This window comes from Quercus lobata, chromosome 8, assembly GCF_001633185.2.
Source record: "Quercus lobata isolate SW786 chromosome 8, ValleyOak3.0 Primary Assembly, whole genome shotgun sequence".
Lineage (NCBI taxonomy): Eukaryota > Viridiplantae > Streptophyta > Magnoliopsida > Fagales > Fagaceae > Quercus > Quercus lobata.
In genome coordinates this window covers 49,316,197-49,341,197 of record NC_044911.1, presented here as the reverse complement: position 1 = coordinate 49,341,197, position 25,001 = coordinate 49,316,197, and the positions used below count along the sequence as shown (strand labels likewise).

General features: G+C 36.3%; 1 pseudogene; it reads left to right on the top strand.

Moving 5' to 3' along the window:
• Nucleotides 1–626: 626 nt before the first annotated feature.
• Nucleotides 627–19,761, top strand: LOC115957005 (annotated as a pseudogene).
• The last annotated feature ends 5,240 nt before the right edge of the window (nucleotides 19,762–25,001 follow it).

Genomic DNA, 25,001 nt, shown 5'->3' with positions numbered 1-25,001 from the left:
GTTTTCAATTTTATATATTAGGGAAAATTACACTTTACCACCCTAAACTATACCTCATGTTACACTTTAGACCCTAAACTTTTTTAATGCACTTTTTGCACCCTAAACTATGTCTCATGTTACATTTTGCACCTTGTCTTTAAGTTTGTTGTTAACTTGGATGAAAATTCAAAGTTTAGGGTGCAAAGTGTAATAAGGAGTATAATTTAGGATGGTAAAGTGTAATTTATATTTTGTTTTTAAAGCCTTGAGAAGAGGGGACAGCTTTACATTTATTGTCACATTAAATGGCCAACTTTATATTTATTGTCTTGAGAAGAGGGGACAGCTTTACATTTATCGTCACATTAAATGGCCAACTTTATATTTATTGTCATAGTAATTTGTAAACTTTATATACTAAAACTTTAAGTACATTGAGTATTTATTGTCACGATAGTTTGTAAACTTTTATATAATAGTACATTTAACATTTTCCTTATTAGAAAGTCTATTGGGCATAGAATTCAGAAGAAAAGTAAAAAAAGAAGAAGATGAATTTGGACAAAGAAGTGGTTCTTAATAAACCATTATCACACTTCTAAATTAAGAAGATAGAAATTGAGCTGGTTATTAATGTAAAAGGTATGGGAACTTATTTTCATTCAGTTTTCTTGTTTTGGTCACGAGCAGCTCGATTGTGTGGTCATTTCTCAAAGTCTGCTAAGAAGAGATGGGCCACCATCACTATTTTCATCTTATCATTTGTTAGCATCTCCCTCTGTTGGATTTGGATTCAAAAGGTAAGTCCCTCCCAATTAAGTTTGTTTATATGTTTGTTTGTTTCTCTTTGCTTATTAGCACAGATAATAGAAAAAAAAAAAAAATTGATTTGCTTGCTATATATTTTTGGAAGTGAAATGAGCATTGAGTGGGGAAAAATACACCCTGTTACGGGTGCATGTTTCCTCTCCCTCACATCTATGGGGAGCAAGAAACATACACTCGTAACAAAGTATACTTCCTCGTTGAGTGGGGTTTTGTTTCTTCTTTATTATTATTATGAAGGTGTGGGGGCATTGGTGAGTGGTCACTGGTGACCATCCAATTTTATTTATTAAATAGGGTATAGGGATATTTGGGAGCTATTATAAATGATTTCTTGGTTGGTGACCATACTTATTTGTAAGAACTTTTGCAAAAAAATTAGATTCACTATTTTTTAACAAAACAAAAATTAGATTCACTATAGATATGTCATTCTGCATAACTTTCATGACATGTCAAGAGTTTCTCACAATCATAAAACAAAAGCCTGTATCAATTCTTGTGATCAATTGAGGATAGGCCCCCTCTTTATAGCCATATTTTAAAGTACTCACATCTCAATTTCAAAAATTTAATTATAATTATGTCTTAGTCCGAGTGGATATAGCATTTATCTTCTACATGTCCATGGAGTTTATTTAAATTAAAAATATACTTTCTTCTATTTTTATGGATCATGTGGGAGAAAGCTCTGTTTAAAAAATTTGAATACATTGGTCCCACCTAAATTTGACTAAATTTTGTTATACACTCGTTATTGCACATTTCATATACACTTCACACTCTCATAATTTTAACTAAAATCATGTTTTCAAAATATGATTTGAAAGAAAGTGATAAGTAAATTTGGTAGCTCCCAACTTAAATTATAGTGTGAAATGCAATAAATGTATTCAATTTCAATCTAGAGAACTATCTATTAACAATTTAACAGTAATAACTAGAAGAAACTAAATTTATAATTGGTGCTTTCTTTTTCGCCTAAAGAAAACAAATATAATCTTTAATTTTCTCGGTTGCGCATTTTCTATTAGAATGTATACATTTTTCTTATATAATTTCTTCTTCTTTTCAAGTCTGTCATAACAGATATTGTAACCACAACAAGTCCTAAAAAGCCCCCTGGCCAAGTTGATTTCCCACTGAATTGCTCCAATTTGAACTTAACATTAACGTGCCCAACCACTTGCCCGGTGACAATTGAGAAAGAGGAATCATCTCCTGTGGCATGTCCGGAGCACACCCAGTGGATCCATGAAGATCTACGGCCGTGGCAGAGTACTGGAATCACGAGGGACATGGTGGAAAGTGGAAGAGTTTATGCAAATTTTAGACTTGTTATTGTAAAGGGAAAGGCTTATGTTGAGAGATATAAGGGGTCATATCAAACTAGGGATGTCTTTACAATATGGGGAATTTTACAGCTTCTGAGGTTGTACCCTGGGAAGGTACCAGATTTGGAGTTGATGTTTTGGTGTGGAGACGAAACCGTGATTAAAAAACGTGACTACCAAGGGCTTAAAGCCACGTCGGTGCCACCAGTGTTCAATTATTGTAAGGATGATGAAACACTAGACATTGTCTTCCCTGATTGGTCCTTCTGGGGTTGGTAAGTTTCCTTTTCAAATTTAATTACAATTTGATTGCAAAAAGTTACTTGGGGCATAGGGTTTTTTGCTGAATATGAAAATGATATCATATATCCATTTCCATGTGAGGATGGTTTACAGGTATCAGATATATATGATATAGTAGCTCAATATATGTAGTAGGTTTCTCACAAGTGAACCTCGTGCGTTATTGGGGTTTACAAATTTTGAGAGATCCGTTGTATGCAATGGAAATAGAAAATACTCCCTCCAAAAATGGGTGTATTCAACACTCCCTTCACATATATATTAAACACACGAACAATTGTAAATCTCACATACCTAATATTGTATATCCATAAGATGAGGTACTCGTAAACAGTAAACTCACCCCCATAATTGTTTTGCAAGATGGTCGACGTTATAATAATAGCTTTACTGATCTTTCTTTTTCTTTCTTTTTTTTGATGAGAAATACTTGAATTTTATTAATAATGAAAAAATAGCAAAGCATCCTGAATCATTGCGGATTCAATAAAAGATGGAATTTCTTCTATCCAAGTTACAAAGTTATCAAGACCATTGGCGTGGCATGCCAAGAGGTGAGCTAGTGTGTTTCCTTGTTGCTTGACGTGCAGCATTTGGTGTTGTCTAAAGTGCTGTAGCTTGGCGTGGATACCTGTGATGATATTTTCAATACTGATGGGTACCTTTGACTTGTCCAAGAGAGCTCCAATAAGGACTGAACTATCTGACTCGAAAGTGACTTCTTGTAGGCCAATGTCCTTTGCGAAAGAGATGGCTATGTCCATTGCTTTTGCTTCAGCTTCAAGTGGACCCAGTGGCAGCGGAAGTTGCGTGCTCAAAGCAGCAAGCACGTCACCCACATGGTCCCGAATAATGATCCCAATGCCGACCGACTTTGTGTTCTTCAAAACCGCAGTATTCATGTTGACTTTATAGCATGGGAACATAGGAGTGGTCCACCTAACTTCTTCTGCAGAACTGGGATTGCAGTACCGAAAGTGTGCAAGGTGGAAGTCATGTAGCATGGATCGGGCTTTCATAATGATGTCATGACTGGACTGCCGAGGAGAGCCAAGTCGAGTTTTGTTCCTATTATACCACATGCACCATGGAATCATGATTAGCAACTCAAGCATGTCCTTACCTGCATGTTGAATGAAGATAAGGTGCCAGAGAAGGTCCACATATTCCCTGAAGCACACGCCTCTAATGTCCAGTGGTAGACCTGTAGCTATCCATGTGTCACGAGCTTTGATGCACTCCCAGAACATGTGTCCACTAGTTTCCTCCCCAAGGCGGCAAGCTTCGCACGTGGCATCCTCTATAACCCCACGATGATAGAGATTGACTTTGGTAGGGAGTATATTGCGACAGGCTCTCCATGCAAATATTTTGAGTTTTGGTGGGACGTTAAGACTCATCATTGGAAGCTCGTGCCGCATGGGTATGATTTAATAATGAAAGGGCTACCTTATAGGCACTACGAACTGTGAAGGTGCCTCTTGGGGTGTAGGCACATACCAGTCGGTCAGCAGCTTGACTATGGCTGCGTGGCATGCTGAGGATCACATCGGAGTCATCTTGCATGAAAATATGCTTGACCAAGCCACTCCTCCATTCGCCTGTAAGTTCATCCAACAGTGAACTGACCCTTGCATCTCCAGGCAAGGTATTTGGTGGTGTTGTGGGGTGAAAAGAGGATGGTCATGGGAGCCACCTGTCATGCCAAATCCGGGCAGAGTCACTGTTACCAATCTGCCATCTGCAACCTTCCCTAACGACACACTGTGCTGCGATGAGGCTTCGCCATGCAAAGGATGGCTTGGAGCCTAACTCAGCTTGTAGAAAATTAGTGTGTGGAAAGTATCGGGCTTTTAGAACACGGGACACCAGAGAGTGGGTGTTGATTTGTAGTCGCCATCCTTGTTTGGTGAGGAGTGCCAAGTTGAAGGATTTGAGATGACGAAAGCCTAAACCACCCATTTCCTTAGGAGTATAGACTTTGTCCCAAGATAGCCAAGCCATTTTATTTTTTCCAATGGATTGTCCCCACCAAAAAGCACGGATCATGCTAGTCATTTCATCACAAAGCATATCCGGAAGCTTGAAGACACTCATAGTGTAGGCTGGGATTGCTTGAGCCACCACTTTAATGAGCACTTCCTTCCTTGCTTGTGAGAGCATTTTCTCTTTCCAGCCAGACAGCTTGTTATCAAGTCTCTCTTTTAGTTCTCGGAAGGTGTTCTTCTTCAATCTACCCACCAAGGAAGGTAGTCCCAGGTATGTCTCATGTTGTTTTATGACCTCAGCTCCAAAACGTTGCTTTATGTCTTCCTGAATGTCCAGTGTGGTGTTGTGACTGAAGAATAAGGTAGTTTTGTCTCGGTTTATTTTTTGGCCAGAAGCATGTTCATACATGTCCAAGACTTGCTCAAGATGGGTGCATTCTTCCTTTGTGGCCTGGCAAAAAATGATGCTATCATCTGCAAAAAAGAGGTGTGAGATCCATGGACCTTGTGGGCAGGCTGCTATTCCATGAAGTGTGCTGGTTGAAGTGGCTTGTTGGAGAAGAGATGAGATTCCTTCTGCACAAAATAAGAAAAGGAAAGGGGAAATGGGGTCTCCTTGTCTCAAGCCCCTAGATAGGACAATGTGTCCACGGGGTCTGCCATTCAACCTGATTGAGTAAGTAACAGAAGTAACACATTGCATCATAAGGTTTACCCATCTACCATCAAAACCCATTTTTATCATTACATCTCTAAGGAAGCCCCATTCTACCCTATCAAAAGCTTTACTCATATCAAGTTTCAAGGCCATCTCCCCATTTTTACCTGTCCTCTTTTGATTTAGATAATGCATGGTCTCAAAAGCAATAAGAATATTATCAGTAATAAGGTGTTCAGAAATAAAGGCACTTTGATGTTCACTGATAATTTTTGGGAGGAAACGTTTTAGTCTATTAGCAATGACTTTAGAGGCTAGCTTGGAGATGACATTGCTCAAGCTAATTGGCCTATACAGTGTTATCTTGGTGGGATTTTTTATTTTTGGAATCAAGATAATATGAGTTTCATTAAACTTTGGTGGAATGATGCCCAAATTAAGAAAGTCAAGTACAGATTTTGTAACACACTCACCAGATAGAGACCAAAAGTGCTGAAAGAAAAGGGGTGGCATACCGTCAAGACTTGGTGATTTTTTTGGGTGCATCTGTTTGAGTGCTTTGTGGACCTCATCTGCTTGGAAAGGTTGAAATAAAAATCTGTTCATGGAGTCAATGACCACTGGTTGGATGGCATCAATAATTGTAGATGTGCCAATGGGCCTGTTTGTTTCGAATATATTAGAAAAATTATCTAATATTATATTCTCCACAGTTTGGTCATCTTCTTGCCACACGCCAGTATCGTCAGTAAGGCCATGGATGGTATTTCTCTGCTTGCGGTTTGAGGCTTTCTGGTGGAAAAAAGATGTGTTGCAATCTCCATCAGTGATCCATATGTGTTTTGCCTGTTGGTGCCACATAGTATTCTCAGCATCCAACCAAGAGTTGAGTGATTTACAGACACTCTGTATCTGTTCGAAGTTGTGCTGTGGGTTGTGTTCAAGGACTTGTAGTTCCTTTTCCAACTGAGTGATCTGCCTTCCCACGTGGCCAAATTATGTTTTGTTCCAATGAGCTAAACGTGCCTTGCAATTGTCAAGGCAGTTGGTGATAGGTACACCTACAGTTTTGCATAAACCCTCACTTCAAGCTTCCTGGACAACTTCGGCGCACCGAGGATCCCTTAGCCACATTGCTTCGAAGCAAAATGGACGTTGGGTTCGATGTCATGGATGGTGTCTGTGGGGTTGCAAGTGTACTGCCAACATGGAATGGTCAATGGTGGACATGGAGATGTGGTGGACCGTGGCATTCGAGAAGAGAGCTTTCCATGAAATTGTGGCTAGTGCTCGGTCAAGGCGAATGTGGATTCGGCCTTCAATAGGGTGGTTCCGAGACCAGGTGTACAAAGAGCCTACAAATCCTAAGTCAGTGAAGCTGCATGTATAAATGACAAAGCGAAAACGATCCATCTATTAGGTAGGGCGTAAGGAGCCTCCACTCTTTTCCGTGCGACTAACAATTTCATTATATCACCAAGGCAAAGCCAGGGGAGGTTTGTAGAGTTCCGCAGAGATTCAAGCAAAGTCCATGTTTCCTCTCGTTTGCATGTTTCGGGGTGGCTGTAAAAACCAGTGAGTCTCCACTTTGTACCTGTACTATCACAAACTATATGAGCATCAATAAACCAACGGGAGAAATTTTGGACGTGTACCTAAGTTCCGGGTTTCCATAAAAGAGCAAGACCGCCACTGAGACCATCTCTTGAGACTATGAGGCCTTGGCTGTAAACCCAATCTTGTTTCATGTTATATAGTTTTTCTGTGGTGAGCTTTGTCTCCATCAAGAAGACACAAATGGGATCTTTTTGCTGCATTGCTCTCTTAAGAGCTTTAACTGTTCGGGGGTTCCCAAGCCCCCAACAGTTCCAACTTAAAACACTCATTGTTCCTGGCGGTGCTGCCTAGCAACCACCGTTGATCCCAGGTTGTCAGCCATGAGTTTCCCCAAAGCTTTTGCTTCTTCCTCCAAAGTCCTATGTTTTTTCTGAATGAAAATGGCACTCTAAGTATCAAGAACTTGACTTTTGCGTTTTGGGCCCAGTATGGGCTCATTTGAGGATTCCATTGCATGGGGGGTGGGGGGGTTAATCCTACACCAAGTTGCAATTTTTGGGCCCACAGTTTGTATGGTGCTGAGGTGAGTGGAGGTTTTGGCATCGTGTTGTGAGTCAGGGGATTTCGACGCAATGATTGTGTGTTGGTCGTACTAGTGGAAAGTTTCCTCAAAGTTGGAGCTTTCCTTGTGTGGTACAGTTGACTTGGGAGCATTTGAGAGGGCATAAGTCTCAGGTTTAGGGTCTTGTGCCAGCTATGTTATTGGTGTCATGGAGTTTGGATTTGGAGAGGAGTTTAATGCATGGTCAATGTCTGTGATGTGTGAAAGGAAAAGATCAGGGTCAGATAATATTTCCTTATTTGTAGGCATCGATTTTTGGGGTGTAGCTAAGGGTAGTCAATGGGTCGGGTCGGGCCGGCCCAGCCCATTTTTACTTGGCCCATGGGCACAATGGGCTGGGCATAATGAGCTATTAACTAGTTAACGGGCTGGGTCGGGTTGGGCCGAAAGAGAAAACCTTAGCCCATGACCCTGCCCATGGGCAATGCCCATTTTGTCTTTAGTGAGCTGGGCTATCGGGTTGGGCCTAATAGGCTACCCATGGGCTTGTGTTAGCATATTATTTTATTATTTTTATAAGGAAAGAATCAATTTTTTATAAGGGAATAATCAATCTATTTTTTTTAAAGGAAAGAATTAAAGAATTTAATACTTAATTACAAATTTTTTTATAGTCAAATCTATTTAATTTTTTGTTTTGTTGATGGAAACCTATTTAATTTTTTTTATTAAGGCTTTCAATAATTTTTTATTTTTATCTTTAATACAAAAAATGTCAAATGGTTAATTCAAATTTGCTAGACTACTAGAAAAATATATATTTAGTAAACTAAGTTTAGCACAATTACTTTGAGTATCTTAGTCGTTGAAGGAGTTCATAAGAAATTCCTCTATAATATTTCAAAATCAATCCTTCACACACTTCCTATATATTTTTGTTATGAATTATAAGTTATTAGGCTAGACTAATGGGTTGGGCTACTGGGCTAGCCCACCAGGTACCAATGAGCATAAAAACTAGCCCGCGGCCTGACCCACTGGGCTAGTGGGCTACCCATGGGCCTCATTTACAACAGGTCAGGCCTCTCATTAGCCCGGTGGGTCGTCGGGTTTCTGGGGTGGGCTGTGGGCCGTGAGCTATTTGATGACCCTTAGGTGTAGCGTGATTCTCAGGTGGTATTGATGATGGTGTTTGCTACGATGGGGTGGCCGTTATGGTTGACGGAGGTGACAGTTTTGTTTGTGGTGAGGGTGTGGGGCAGTGGTTTGGAAGAGGCAGTGGAGTGTGGGAGGTTCTACTGTTCACCACCTGAGGTTGTTGTATGTTGGTGGTGTTGGCCCTCAACCAAGGACCGTACTGCTGATCATCCTTATTCAGAGTGCCATCACTATCAAGCCAGGCTTTATAGTACTTCTCATCGTGGTTTAATAAGCCACACCAGTAGCAGAAAATTGGCATCTTTTCATATTGGATTGAAATCCACAAAGGTTCAGAGTTTCCCATGTCCACAAATTGGCCACGTGAGAGGGGCTGGCGTATATCGGGATTGACGTGAACTCTAATATATTTTCCGCAGCATTCGCCACTCGGAGAGGTATCAACCTGTTCAACTCTACCCCAGGTCCGTCCGATGGCTTCCACTGATTCATGCTCCATAGGCTTATAAAGACCAATAAGATACTTATCAAACAACCATGGTTGTTGCGCTAGGATCTTGAGAGTATCGGCCTCATCAGAGAAGAGGAGTAGAATTGTGTTGGATCCAAGGTCTCGGATTTCGAACTCCTGGGTAGAATGCCACATGCTTCTAACTGTTCTTGATAGCACCTCGATGTTGACTTGACGTTTGGTGAAGAGATTTGCAATAAGAACTCTGGCATTGTCTTCTGTGGTTGGTGCTAGTGGGACCGTTTGACTCTCTTATGTGTTGAGCGACAAGCGGGCCCACTTGCCAGTCAATTCATCCATGGTATGAGTTCAGAGATTGTGAGAAGGATGAGAAGGAAATACGGGTCAAAGGTGTGGTGTGAATGCAGAGAGTGTAAGGAAAGAGAGTGATGAGAAGGAAGTACAGGACCAATGGTGTGGTGTAAGGATAGGGTGGGTACCGGGTTTCCACCAATGAGGGGAAAGAGGACCTATCCAATGATAGTACTAGGGTTTCACCATCAAGAGTGCCGTCCAGAGACAGCACTAGTGAGAGAAAAGCCCAATAGCTTTACTGATCTAATTAAGTAAACTTGTAAAAAAGGTTACACTTTTTTTTTTTTTTTTTTTTTTCATATGATTCAGCTTCTAACAGTGGTTAATGGTTATCATAAAATAATAATGTTAATTATAACAGGGGTTGCACTCCTTTGTTTTCTCATGTGATTCATAGTTCTTATTATTATTATTATTATTTTTTCAAAAAAAATCATTAACAAAACTTTTCCTTCGTTAGGCCTGAAGTCGATATAAAGCCATGGGGGACTACGTTGGAGGCCCTAAAAGAAGGCAATAAAAAGATCAAATGGAAAGATAGAAAGCCCTATGCTTTCTGGAAAGGGAATCCATATGTGTCCAAAAAGAGAGTAGAGCTTATGAATTGCAATGTCTCTCACAAAAATGATTGGAATGTTCGTTTATATATCCAGGTGAATTTCTTTATCAAATTCCTTGATTTTTATTTTAAGGAACATTCATACAATTCTAGTACGAGTGGTCAATTGTTTAGTTATCCGGAACTTTTGCTAAGAATATTTAGTAAAAGAAAAGACATTAAATACTTGTACATCAAACAGGGTTGGCTTAATACAATTTCAGGCTTAAAGAAAAAATTTAAATGGGTGTTTTCATATATATATTTAAGTATCACCTAAATAATATTCAGTTTATTAACCATCAATTTAGTAAATGTTTTATATTACAAATTTTTATTAACAACTCATTATTCTTACTTTTAGTATGATTAATTCACTTGAAAGATGCTTGGGATATTATAAATTTTACCCCATAAACCTTACAAAATGACTCATCATCAATTAAAAAAATTTATTAATTCAAATTCATTTATTACATTGTTTCAGCAACGCCAACCACATTTTTGCCACATCAGTTTGAAATTTTTTTTGTAATAAAATTTGTAGTTGTTTAGCATTTTTTATTCACTTAATGGTGATTTGGTTGGATTTATATTAATCTATATTTATTTTTGGGAAAATGTTAATAGCTATCACAAATTTTATTATAAAAATCTTACAAATAGATATAGAAAAGAATGTGAATGGTTGCACTTCAAAAAGATAATAAATGAATATTTGGATTACTTATTGTGATGGTGACATTGAAATTTGCAAGCTCTCTGAAGTAAAATTTGTAATATTTATAATATCACTCAATTTCTCAAGCATTCTTAAAAATGGGGGGGGGGGGGGGGGAGTAACAATTCATTTATATATATATTTAAAAAAATAACTTATGCCCCCTCTCTTGGGGGGCCTTTCTCTAGTAGGGGCCCTAGGCCTAGGGTCGGTGGGCCAGCCCTAACATCATTGACATGTTTGGTTGTCAAAATTGTGAAAAACACATGTAATTATCTTAATGAAAAACTAGATTAGTTATCTCATCTTTACTTTTCATGAAAAAAAAAAAAAAAAAAATACCCATTGAAGTGGAAGGTTTCTTCAAACAATAAGTAGCTAAGGGGTCATCTGTTTAATTAAATGATATTGAGCATCTTATCGAGAAACAAGTAAGCTATTTCTTTGTGAAATTGTGCATAATTTCATATGTGGAAATTATGCAAAGATCTTGTTTGATCCTATTTTGGGAGTAGAAATAGTGTTTTTTTCCCTCTTTAGAAGAGATAGTGTGAAAGAAACATATAGAAAAAAAAGTACTACGCAGACAGGCTTTTGAGAGAAATTTGGAACATATTTATTTCAACTATTTTATTTGTATTCAGGATTGGGAAGAAGAATCTAAACAAGGATTCAAGAACTCAAAACTAGAAGACCAATGCACCCATAGGTAAATATTGCACTTCTTTAATTTTCTCAAAAACTTATTTTTCTTCATTTTTCTTATAATTTCCTTTGAAATATGTCATAATACATTCATAGTGTTATTAATGACATTATTTTCTGTTTTGTTTGGCTTTTTCATCTGAAGATATAAAATTTACATAGAAGGAAAGACATGGTCAGTGAGTGAAAAGTACATTCTAGCTTGCAATTCCATGACCTTGCTATTGATGCCTCAGTACCATGACTTTTTCACAAGAAGCTTGGTGCCCATGCAACACTACTGGCCCATCAAAATAACTAATAATACATGCAGAGATCTTAAGCTTGCTGTGGAATGGGGCAATTATGTCACCGACAAAGTAAACCTCTCCTACTCTCTTCCCCTCTTGACACAATCAAATTTAACCACATGTGGACATGCATGTGTGGTGTCTTTGTTTTCCTAAAACAGTTCTCTTTTCTTGAATTATGAAAAACATAAACCAATGCAGAACACTTAAATAGAATTGCACTGTTTAAAAGCCTTCTCAAAATGGTGTTAATTTTCTATTTTTCCTTAGAGAAATAGCACGATTTTTTCTGATGTTCTCATGGAATGCTTGTTATATACATAGTAGACTAGTGCTATACATTTTGGAAAGAGTAATGACAAGGATACTACAAAATTTACTACATAAACCTTACAAATTATTGACGTATCACTAATAACAAAAAACTAATTGAAAAATACTAAAACTGTTTGTTTGTCTAGACCCCTTTAAAATAAATTGTTTACACCTAGTGAATCAGCCAAGTAGTTACTAAGATTAATTATGAGATCTAGATTAAACAATAGTATATCATATCATGCACAACAGAAAAGTAAAAGACACAACGATATGATCACCCCAAGAAAACTATTGAAACTAAATGTTTCAAGGTAAAAACCTGGGGAGGATTTGACCTAATTTTCCTCAAGGTAAACAAATCTACTAGAAAGAATTGAAGTTTACAAAAGATTTAACTCCTAAACCTAATGCTACCTCCAATAGAACTTACTAACACGACCACATGTATCTTCGACTCCACAGACTTTTCTCTCTTGGATTTGTTGAACAAAAGCTCTCACACTTATGACTTTGAGATCCCACTCAAAGGTTTCAGATCACCAATTGTTGTTGATCTTGTAGCAACAACTTGATTACACTAGTACTTGATTATAGATCTCATTTTGGTAGACACTTGTAGAGTTAGAAGGTTACAGAAACCTCATAGATCTCACAGGGGTAACTCACAAGTTTTCCAAGAGTCTTCAAAACATAGTTAGGGTTTTCCTTTTATACTTAGAAGTGTTGGACTAAAACCCTAAATGTTTTCACGGGCTTGCGCTTGGTTTAAAATCTACAAAATTACCTTTTCTGCGATTTTCGATCGGTCGAGTCTAATTTTCGATCAGTCAAGCTTCACAAAACTTAAACTCACCTTTCTGCAACTTGAATGTTCTTGAATCTTGATTTGTACAATCTTGAGTAATGTCTAACACCTAATCTAGACATGTTTTTGTTCTCGCTATTTGCCAACATACACAAAATAAAAATCTAAACATTTAATCCTAAATATTTATAACCTAACAAAAACTACTATCAATTTTACTAATCCTCCATCTATTATCCCTCAGCTATAAATTGTGTCAACGTAATAATTCAACTTTCAAAATCAAGTCACAATGTCATCCTTAGGTCTCCCATTTAAATTTTAACGTAATTAATAGTTGAAAGTTGATTTAGCTTTAGAATTTTCACACTTTCTATGGATATCTTTTAACTTATGCTCTATTTGTTACATTAACTAATTTTGTCAATCTCATTAAGATTTAAAAGAAGAGAAGTTTCATAATGATATTACTTGATATTGAAACTTAAGGGACTAAGTCTATTCAACTAACAGTTGGGGGATTAAATTAACACAACTAACACTCAAGGGACCAAATTAAACTTTATCGCGTAATTTGATGACCATATCAGTAATTTAACCCAAATAAATGTCTTAATTTATATTTTCTATGATTGATGGCTCATTAATTTATAAAGCTTATAGAGTAAAATTTGTAGTATCTTTAACATTACCTTTATTTATTATGTTATTAAAGTTGTACATATTACATTCATTGATACGTCAGCTTATAAGCAATGTAACAGTCAACAATGGGACCCAACATGCACTATGTTTCTTATTTGGTGCTAGACATGCTTCAAATTTATTTATTTCTTTATTCAATTGTTTTTCTTCACGATTCTATCTCCTCCAACACTTATATTTCAGGCACAGGAAATTGGAGAGGCAGGAAGCAAATTCATTCAAGAGAACCTTAAAATGGACTTTGTTTACGACTACATGTTTCACTTGTTAAGTGAATATGCAAATCTCTTGAAATTTGAACCAACAATTCCTCCAGGAGCGTTTGAGGTCTGTTCAGAAACAATGGCATGTCTAGAGGGTAATAAATTTTGGAAGTTGAAGAATTTCATGGTGGAGTCCATGGTGAAATGCCCTAGGGATACACTTCCATGCACAATGCCTCCTCCTTTATGATCTTCCAAGTTCCAACTATTGAAGCCACTTCATCAAAGAAAATAAAATATAATGAGAGAAGTAGGTATGTGGGAGAATGAATATTGGGAGAAACTAGTTAGTTGAAAATTTGAAATACAATAAGGGCCGTTGTTGTTTGCGTGTGTTTGTTTTGAAGCTTAAAATTTGGAGTATAATCCAGTATTTAATTTCTTGAACTTCCATTTGGGCTTTGAAGGTTATTCTAAGTTTCTAACAAAACTTGTTACTTAAAAAAATAGGGGCTTTGAACAGGGCCAGCCCAAGGCCTAGGCCTAAGGCCCCACCTAAAAACAAAATTTCCCTTAGGGAAAAAGGCCCCACTTCCCATGGTTAAATGCCTAAATTTTTATAAAATTACATGTATTTTTTTAAAGGTTATTCATTTTTTTTATTAGTAATGTTAAGGATACTTCAAATTTTACTATTGGCTTATAAATTGCTATGTTATTAATTACAAAAAAGTGATATAAACATTCATTAGTTAAATTGATGAAGTTCATCAATGAGAGTCAATGTCACATTATATTTTGAACATTTTATAGTGCTTTTAATTAGCGCATTTTTCTTTTTCATCTATTAAGACTCTCAAAATATAAGACCAATAGAACCTTAACCCAATTGAAACCCTAAAATGTTTCAAAAAGATGTTGTAAATGTGTAAAATCATCAATTATAGATTAGTCTCCCCTAATAGTTTGAGACTTTAATTTTTGTAAATTGATATCCTACAAAGCTACACACCAAATAATATATATATATATATATATCTCTCTCTCTCTCTCTCTCCCTCTTAAAAACAAGATGTAAGGACCAGGTTTGAGTCCCTAGCCCAGACGATGGATGGACCTTGGCCCAAAAAGCCCAAAACAATGAATTTGTAGAGAGTGGGTTGGAAAATTGGGTTAAAATGAGTTGGATCACAAATAAAGTGGGCACAATTGACAAGAACAGAGAAAATGATTGAATTAAATTAGAGAAAATCGTCCTCGACACAGTCCGAGGAGATCAGTTCTTATATATTCCCTACAAGTTTGATTACAGAGTTGGTTCTTGATTGCTACAGTGTTTCTCTTGTGATTTTTCGATCCCCTATCCATGGAGGATCTCTTACGTTATATAGTTCCATCTGGACGATCTTGATCCTACATTTGTTGATCATTTGAGTCACTACATGAATGTTTGTCCCATCAAACACCCTCTCTAGCCTTCTGTGAGTTGTGGTAGTCAAGGCAGCACTGTTCAAGGGTCTTCTCCACATAAATGCGGCCAAAAAATTAGATATAGGGCATTTAATGCAGTGGCAGCAACTTTTCCTTAGATATTTCCTAATTCCCCTTTTTCCAGTATGTTCATAACGCATGTCCTTCTCAATGAAATTTCCTGAAAGGTCACTCTGAGTGATAGAATATACGTTTGATCTGTGCTTCATTTATCCGAGGAGACAATCCTCCTCAGACCACCTTCCCCAACATTTCCACTTGCATGTTACTTATGGGACTCTGAACTTAACACCCTTACTATTGTTTATTCGTCCTCGGACCAATCAACGTCCTCGGCCAAAGTCGAAGACCCAATATACAATTTTGGGCCCCTATCCCTACACAAGATATAAAAATAAAAATTAGATTACAACTTTACTTAACTATGCATTGTCATATATCCAAAATAAATCATCTTTTTTAATCGTAATATATTTTTATTTTTTTTTATTAATATTTATAGTTCAACTATGATATTCAATTCTCTATATGAAATTAACATTAGTTTTGTTGGTATTATTCATCAAACTATGTATTTAATGTATCAAATTAACCTTAATTTGATTAATATTAAATAATTTTGTTTAATAAATATTTACATATTAAAGGTCCTATATAGAGTTTTCGCCTTAGGCTCCAAATTATGTTAAGCCCCCTGGCTTTGAAGGTTGGGGTGTGGAATAGAAATTTACATGAGCTAGGCTTGGTTTCTAGGCTTTGGAACTTTATTGATATATTTTGGGAAAAATACCAAGACACCCCTTGAACTTTGAGTTAATGCTCATTACACCCCTAAACTTTTAATTTGGCCAATTTAGTTCTTAAATTTGCGCAAGTGCCAAATAGAGCAAGGAAGTCAATACCATAATAGAGGCTGTACTGGTTTGGTCACCGATACGATATATTTCGAATATCGGTCAATACTGGTGTACCGTTTTGGGTTTACTGCTATTTTATATTTTATTTTATATATATATATATATATATATATATATATAACTAACAATAAATGTGAATTTTTGTTTAATTGACTAGACATTTGAAAAAAAATTATAAGGCAAAGTCTAGATCTCTTTTTTACTCAAATCCGAAGTTGTTGCACATGTACAAGCCAAAGTATACCCGCCAACATTTGTTACTACTTTTTTTTAGTTTTTATTCTCTTCCACTATATTTAGCATCTTTTATTATTATTATTATTATTATTATTATTATTATTTTATTTTAGCTCTTCCCATTTTCTTTTTCTTTTTTTCTCCTCCTCATCACAAGCCTGTCCTAATCACCTAACACCTACCTCTAATTTCCAAGAATGTTTTATCTTCACACGTTTAAACTGAACTCTTCAGTTTTCTAAGTTCATTCATTTATTTATTTTTACTTCTGATCTATCTCATTCAAGAGAAAGTGTTAGGTTCTAAGTAATTAGGAACTAATGTATTAAAACTTCATTTTGTAATGTTGGCAAACCATAATCAAAACGTTTTAGTCTTGTTTAGACTTATTTAGACTTGCTCAAAGTATGTGCTTTTATGTAAAGTTGGAATCGAGTTACTGCAGGATTTACTGTGTAAATCTGCCTGGCTCGATCGATCAAGAATTAGACTTGATCGATCAAAAGTCGTGCAAATTGTTTTTCCTACAGAATTTCCAACTTAACTCAAGCCCATTTGACGTGTAGGGTTTTATGTTTTGCCTTAAGTATAAAAGGGAAAACCCTAGTCACGTTTTAGGGTTGCTCTTTATGTTGTGTGTGTGAATCTTCTATGAGATCTAGAGGTGTTTGCCTTCACATACACTTAGGGTTTCCAATCTCAAGATTGATGTCAAGAGCTTGGTGATCAACTCAATTGCTGCTTTCAAGAGCTTAAAGATACACAAGCGGGAGTGCTTGTACTTGCTGGAAATCCAAGAAAGAAGTAGTCCGTGGACTCGGAGCTATCACGTGGTCGTGGTAGTAAGTTTCCTACTCGAGGTAGCAATAGGATGTTAGTGGTCCAAGTCGCTATTATGTAAACTTCAATTCTTTCATAGTGGATTCAGTTTACCTTAAGGATAACTAGGTTAAATTATCCCCAGGTTTTTTACCAGTTTGGTTTTCCTGGGTTATCATATTGTTGTGTTCTTTATTTTCCGTACTTTACAATAATATGATATTTGTGTTAACCTAGATTTGATAATTTGACTAAGTAATCACTTGGCTAATTAACTAGGTTAATCTACTTGTGTTTTAAGCGGTCTAAAAACAAATAGAAAGTATACCATGTTTTGGTAATACCAACTTAACATCTGCTTTGGTATTTCTTACCCAATAAATGAGTGACACCTGTTTTAAAAAATCACATCAGACTACTCCAATAAATGATTAATTTATCTTCCCGATAGTATAGAAGATTGTGATTAATTTATTGAAGTAGTCTAAAGTGGTTTTTTGAAACAGGTGTCACTCATTTATTGAGTATGAAATACCAAAATAGCTACTAAGTTGGTATTACTGAAACATGGTATACTTTCTCCTCGTTTAGTTTGGCCAACCAAGTTTTAAAATTCCTTGAGTTTTATGCAAAACATGTTTGCTGTTTGTGAATTTAAGGATAATTGATTGAAAACCTTATTTTTGGGAAATCTGGATTCAATACAAATGTTTTCTGAAGAGCATTCCATCTCATACTCATGCATTTTATTTATAAAATACTATGTTTTGAGGAGTTTCTACATAAAACTGCTCTGTTTTTCAAAAAATTGTGTTTTCCAGATTTTCGATCAATCGAATCTGTTTTTCGATTGATCGAAAATGCGATTTAAATTTTGTTTTGAATTTGACCTACTCAATCGCTGTTGGATCAATCGAAAGTGATTTTTAATCGGTTGAATCTATTTTTCGATCAATCGAAAATCGTATAGAGAGTTTTTTAAAACCTTTGTTTCTCACGCGTTCAAACACTATTTCAAAACTTTCAAAAGCTTTTCTCTCTCTATTCGATCGGTTTAAGATTCCAAGCAAGATTTTTGTCATTTTTGCCCAAATTTATTCAAGGGTTTTTGTCCTTTAAGGCCGGTAAGACCTTTTTGCCCCTCCTTTTTCATTTATTTCCATGTTTCATGCATTTTAGGGAGAATGTCGAACCTATGAAAATTTGGGATTTTTGTTGATTTAAGCCTTTTCTTTGGAAATTGATCAATGGGTTTTTGTTGTGGGACAATATAAAACTGATCTTTGTGAATTGATTTGATCAATTTGATGATTTGTGAAAAATTGAAATTTCTAGGGCTTGAAACTACCCGATTTGGGGATTTTGTTCAATTGTGCTTAATTCAATGAAATTGGCTTGATAGATTGATCCATTTGATCATTATAATGTGTTATCTCTCTTGTGTAATGGTCAATCGATCAATTAGTTGGGTTTTGTGAAAATGGGTTTTTCAAATTTTGGGGTTTTTGATGTAAATTCAATGCTTAGGCCATTTTTGTGATCTTTGAGTAAAATTGAACTTATTCTCACTACATTAGAGCATGCATCATGTGTTGTTATTGTTCATACATCATATAGAATTGTTATTTCTATATTTTTCTGTGCTAACTTGCAATCTACCCTTGGTTTTTCTGTTTTTTTCGTTCTCTTCTATGTCTGTCTTTCTGCTCTTTAGCATCATGTCTAGGAAGACTAGAGCTAATAGGAAATCCACCTCTACTTCTTCCCCCACCTTTGATAGTGAGAGGTTTTTGAGTGAGAAAAACCAGGAAGCTTATGAGAAGCTGAACCTTCGTAGGAACATTTAGGCTGAAAGAAAGGTTCTGTTAGACGAACTAGATGGTGAGATTAGGAGAAACTTTGACCGTCGGGGCTGGTTACCTTTGTTGGATGTTAATCATCCTCCTCTGGCTACCTTGATCAAAGAGTTCTATTCAAACCTCTCTATCCAATCATATGATTCCAACACTTTTGTGAGAAGTTGGATACGGGGTGATGAGTACACCATTACTCCTTCAGTAGTGGCTGCTGCTCTTGGGGTGCCATTAGTCCAGCATCCTGTTTATCTGTACGACGAGTCTCTGTCCCTTGATGACATTATGTCATTTATTACTGGTACTACTATCCAGTGGGGTTTTAATCCTCGGATCACCTCTCACGAGTTGACCGAGATTCACTATTTTTTCTTTCGGATTTCTTACCACTCCATTTGGCCTATCTCTCATCTGCACACCATTCCTTTGGAGAGAGGTGCATTTTTGTATGCCCTTATCTCTGATGCTCCTATGAGCTTTCCTCATCTTTGTATTTGTTCTTTGATTAAGGTTCATAGGAGAAGTTCTACTGCTCATGCTTTTTTCTTCCCCATTTTTATTCACCGGATTTTGTTACATCTAGGATTAGATGAGTTTCTGGTGCCTAAGCCTGTTCATATTATCGCTCCTATCGGTGCCACCTTTTTTAGGCAGAGGGCTGCTTAAATGAGAGCAAGCTTTAAACACCCTAGGGTTGAGTCTTCTGTTATCGCACCTCCTCCTCCCTCTTTTACAGGTGATACTACGGCTAAAGAGTCTGTTGATCCTAATGTTGTTGCTGCTGTTCCCCCACCGTCTACCTCAGATGATTCAGACATTCGTTGTACGTTGGAGATTGTCATGACCGTTCAAGCGGCTCATGGTCAGCTTTTGGTGGACATGCTTAATGAGCTTTGTGCCTTGTGAGTAAATTTGGAGCATTTTAGACGGTCACCTCTACCATCTCCTTTTGATGATGAGTGAGTGCCCTTTGGCAATTCGTCACAAAAGGGGGGAGTACATATGTAGGGGAGATTTTGTTGTTAGGGGGAGATTTTTGTGTTTTGGAGTTGTGGAGCTTTTAGATTGTATCTAGGTGCTTCATTCTGTATTTACATTTTTTGGCTCATGATGTATTTTTGTTTTTGCTTGGGTTGTTCATGATAAGTGGAGATACATCGATGATATATGTTTCTTGTTTCACATTGTTTATTGATTTATATTTATAAGGTTATTCATGATATATGTCTTTATTTGTTATGTTATGTGAAATCAAGAAGTTACTTTATTTTACTTGTATTTTCCACACATGCATTTATGTGTTTGTTAAGTGTTACAGGAATATACAAGTTGATTCAGTCGTGCTGTTGTCTACACTTGCAACTGATAGATGGTAGTTAGGTTGAATTTGTTGTCCTGGGAAATATTTTTGTAATGGGCTGTTTTTATGTAACTTTGAGCAATTTGTTTAGTTTGTGTTTTGTCACGAATTGCCAAAGGGGGAGTTTGTTAGGTTCTAAGGAATTAGGAACTAATGTATTAGAACTTTATTTTGTAATGTTGGCAAACCATGATCAAAACATTTTAGTCTTGTTTAGACTTGCTCAAAGTATGTGCTTTTATGTAAAGTTGGAATCGAGTTACTGCAGGATTTACTGTGTAAATCTACCTGGCTCGATTGATCGAGAATTAGACTCAATCGATCAAAAGTTGTGCAGATTGTTTTTTCCGCAGAATTTCCAACTCAGCCCAAGCCCGTTTGATGTGTAGGGTTTTATGTTTTTCCTTAAGTATAAAAGGGAAAAGCCTAGCCACGTTTTAAGGTTGCTCTTTATGCTATGTGTGTGAATCTTCTGTGAGATCTAGAGGTGTTTGCCTTCACATACACTTAGGGTTTCCAATCTCAAGATTGATGTCAAGAGCTTGATGATCAATTCAGTTGCTGCTTTAAAGAACTTAAAGATACACAAGCGGGAGTGCTTGTACTTGCTGCGAATCTAAGAAAGAAGTAGTCCATGGACTCGGAGCTATCATGTGGTCGTGGTAGTAAGTTTCCTACTCGAGGTAGCAATAGGATGTTAGTGGTCTAAGTTGCTATTGTGTAAACTTCAATTCTTTCATAGTGAATTCAATTTACCTTGAGGATAGCTAGGTTAAATCCTCCCCCAAATTTTTTACCGGTTTGGTTTTCCTGGATTATCATATTGTTGTGTTCTTTATTTTCCGCACTTTACAATAATATGATATTTGTGTTAACCTAGATTTGATAACTTGACTAAGTAATCACTTGGCTAATTAACTAGGTTAATTTGGTTGTGTTTTAAGGGGTCTAAAAACAAATAGAAAGTATACCATGTTTTGGTAATACCAACTCAGCATCTATTTTGGTATTTCTTACCCAATAAATGAGTGACACCTATTTCAAAAAACCAAATTAGATTACTCCAATAAATGATTAATTTATCTTCCCGATAGTATAGAAGATTGTGATTAATTTATTGAAATAGTCTGATGTGGTTTTTTGAAACAGGTGTCACTCATTTATTGGGTAGGAAATACCAAAACAGATGCTGAGTTGGTATTAACGAAACATGGTATACTTTCTCCTCCTTTAGTTTCACCTCACCTCTTTCTCTCTAATTTCATCTCCTCTCTCAAGGTGGCACGACCAACCAACTACTCATTGGCGTTGCGTCTCACTATCAATGTTAAGGGAAGAACATACGAAGAAGGTAGAAAGTATAAATTAGCGCGATGAGAAGTAGAGAGAACTGTTTGTGTGTCTAAGTTAGGTACCGGTCCGGAATTTGTTTTCTAGCCGAAATCCAGTATATACGCCGGTACTGTCGAAACGAGTCTAGTATGTCTGGTATTTAAACTGGTACGAAATACGCTCGTTTTTGTTCTGGCCTAGCCTATGGTACGGTATGAAATAGATTTCCTTGAAATAGAGTCATTTGTTAGATTGCGGTTTATTATCAAATGGCTGAAGCATTAAAAATAATAATAATAATAATAATAATAATAATAATAATAATAATAAAAGCATTGAAAATAACAATTTCCATTATCTAACTCAAAACAATTAAAGATCAAGCACGTGTATTATCTAACTTTTCAACTAGTAAGTTCCAATTAACCACTAAAGTACAAATATGAGATTCATATTTGGAATAATAAACCCAAAACACAACCCAAATGCAAATAAAATCAATCTAACGAAATCATGCCAATGATCATTACGAACTCTAAAGATTAAATGGACATAGAGACAAATTGAAACAAATTACGTCACTAAGAAAGCAAACGCTTGATTATTTGACAAATTGAAACAAATCCATTTGATACATATCTTTTTTTTTCTTTTTTTGACCAGTTCATCATCAAGGTTAATCAAATGATTGATTGTTTTCCAAGAAAAAAAGAAAAGAAAAAAGAAATATGAAATCAAAGGGCTGTTAGTTTGCTGAGAAAATGAAAGCAAAGATTGGAGAAAAAGAAAAAAACCCAAAAGTCTAGATCAATTGTGAGTTCAACCAGTAGTGGCTATCGAACGTTAGTACCATGAATAGCGGAGTCAGCGACTCCAAAGGCCAAATTGGCAGTGGTAGTTCGAACTCTGGTGACTCTACAGCTTGGATGAGACTTGAAAGACCCTCGCTCTCCTCTCAGCTTCTCTCTGGTTTCTCTCTCCCAAATAGTGCAATTGGATTTTTTATTTATTTACACGTGTGTATCACATGAGTGACTAACTTCTCTTTAAACGGCAGTCTAACAAATGCCTCTATTTGGTACTTGTGCAAAGTTCAATGACTAAATTGGCAAAAATAAAAGTTGAGGGAGTGTAATGACCACCACCCTAAAGTTCAAGGGGTGTCTTCGCATTTTTTCCATATATTTTAGTATAGGTTGGAACTTCTCAAGGGCATTATGGTCTTAAGTAGGCTTGTGCATGGTGCGGTGCGGTTAGTTATAGGAGTGTTTTTTACACGACACCTATAGGGTGTGGTTTCCCCTCATGCTTGACCGCACCTCACTAGTGGAGAAGTAGGGTCCAATCTACGCAAGGTGTAGTTAGTTCGGTTAATTTCTCCATTTACTCAAGAACCAAATACAATGCAGTTAACTCTCCCAAATCACATCATAATTATTAAATAGCCCAAATATTCCCCAAAAAAAAAAAAAAAAAAAAAAAAAAAAAAAAAAAAAAACAAACAAACAAATTCACAATCTCTCTAAACAATGTCTTCTTTCAAATCACAAAAAAGAAAACTAGACTAAACCTAAGCCATAAAAGATAAAACAAAACTATCGAAAACAAAAAAATACATAAACAAACTTGATAGAAAGCATTGCAAGGAGGAGCATCAAAAGCCAAAGCCTGCTAGGAGCAAGTGGGTGAGGTTGATAGGTAGGGGGAGAGAGTGAGGAGAGGCAAAGACGCTGCTAAGATCCTAGGCGAGAAATATTAAAGAGAGAGAGAGAGAGAGAGAGAGAGAGAGGTGAGGAACTAAAATGGGGATCTAGATATATTTAGGGTTTGTAATTGAAATGATGTCATTTCAGGTTTTTTATTTTTTAAAATCTAATACCAAAATGACATTTTTTTGGAACTAATATTAAAATTAATACAGGTTCAAACGACGTCGTTTTGGTATTAGATTTAAAATTTGTAAAAACCCTAAAGTTTCCTAATACCCAATATCTCTCTAACGCCATTTCTCCTTCTTCTTCCTTGCCTTTCTCAAACTCACACTTTCACACCTTCTCTCTACTGAAACCTATAGTAATTCTATATATAAATTATACATATGTTAAATTATAGCAAATAAATACATATACACACCGGTGCAATGCGATTTCTTGTTGGAGTTCCAAATAGCTGCCGATTGCCCACTGGCCACCTTCAGTATGCCTAAATCTCTACCAACCATCACATCAAACACTTACAATGGAGCTTTGTATTGTTTGGATCGGATCGGTTCAGTGCCAACTGGTTTCATCAGTATAGAAGAATTGGCTATTGAAGTAGAACAAAAAACATCAACTATCCATCCTCCGATCTTCATCCTATTGAAGTATTGATACCTCCAATTTATCCTTTTGTAAAATAAATTGTTTTCATACTTTTTGAAGAAATTTATGTATTCAAATGGCAAATAGTCCAAATGTGAACATAAGAATTCTTAAAAGTAGAATTAAGAGTGCCAAATTTTGGCCAAAGTAGAATTCAAAATCATTGGCCAAATTTTGAATTAAGAGGACCAAACTTCTAAAGGGGAATATGATTTTCTCCATTTCACGGTTGAAACTATTATTTCTTGGATTTGATAATATACATAGTGCTAGAGAGAAAGAGATAAATTTACCGCCATCAATTTGAGGGGGTTACGGGGAATTTTACATAGGCTTCACTTAATTTTGTTAGGGCTGAGAGCCTGAGACCAATATAAAGCTGTGAAGAAGTGTGTTAAATGACAAAAAACAAGGCAACACAAGAATCAAATGGAAGGACACGGTGCCCTATTGGAGAGTGAAAGGCTCAAATTTGAAAAAACCTTTTGGAGTGCAATGTCTTAAACAAAGATAACTGGAACACTTGCCTATATACATTAGTTAATACACATTCTTCTCATTTACTCCCAAACGTTGATCATTCTCACTTTCTGATCCTATAGTACACATGTTGTATAAAATATTTCTTGTATAATGTGTTCTAAACTTGTTCCCTAATTTCGTCATCATATTCTGGTTCAAGCCCATTCGATGGGCTTGCATTGTCAAAATTTGAAAGTAATTTACTCCCCTAGCTTCAAGTTCAAATTTTACTAGACCACGGCCCAATAGCCCTTCGTGAGCTGCCACACCTTCTCATTCTTGTCATCTTAGCTGTGTCTCTGACAGAATGATTTTTTTTAATCAACAAGATCATGATGAAGATAGTAGTTGATATAGTAGGTCATGATTTCTAGTACCACTACAAGAAATTTGGTTATTTTCAACGGTTGAAACCATTGAAAAAAGTACAAAAAACCGCCGAAAATAGCATTTTCAACGATTGAAATGACCGTCGAGAACCGCCATTAATAACTATGTCGAGAACATTTTTCTACCGCCTATGCAACCGTTGAAAAAAATGTTAACACTTTTATCAATGGTTAATACGT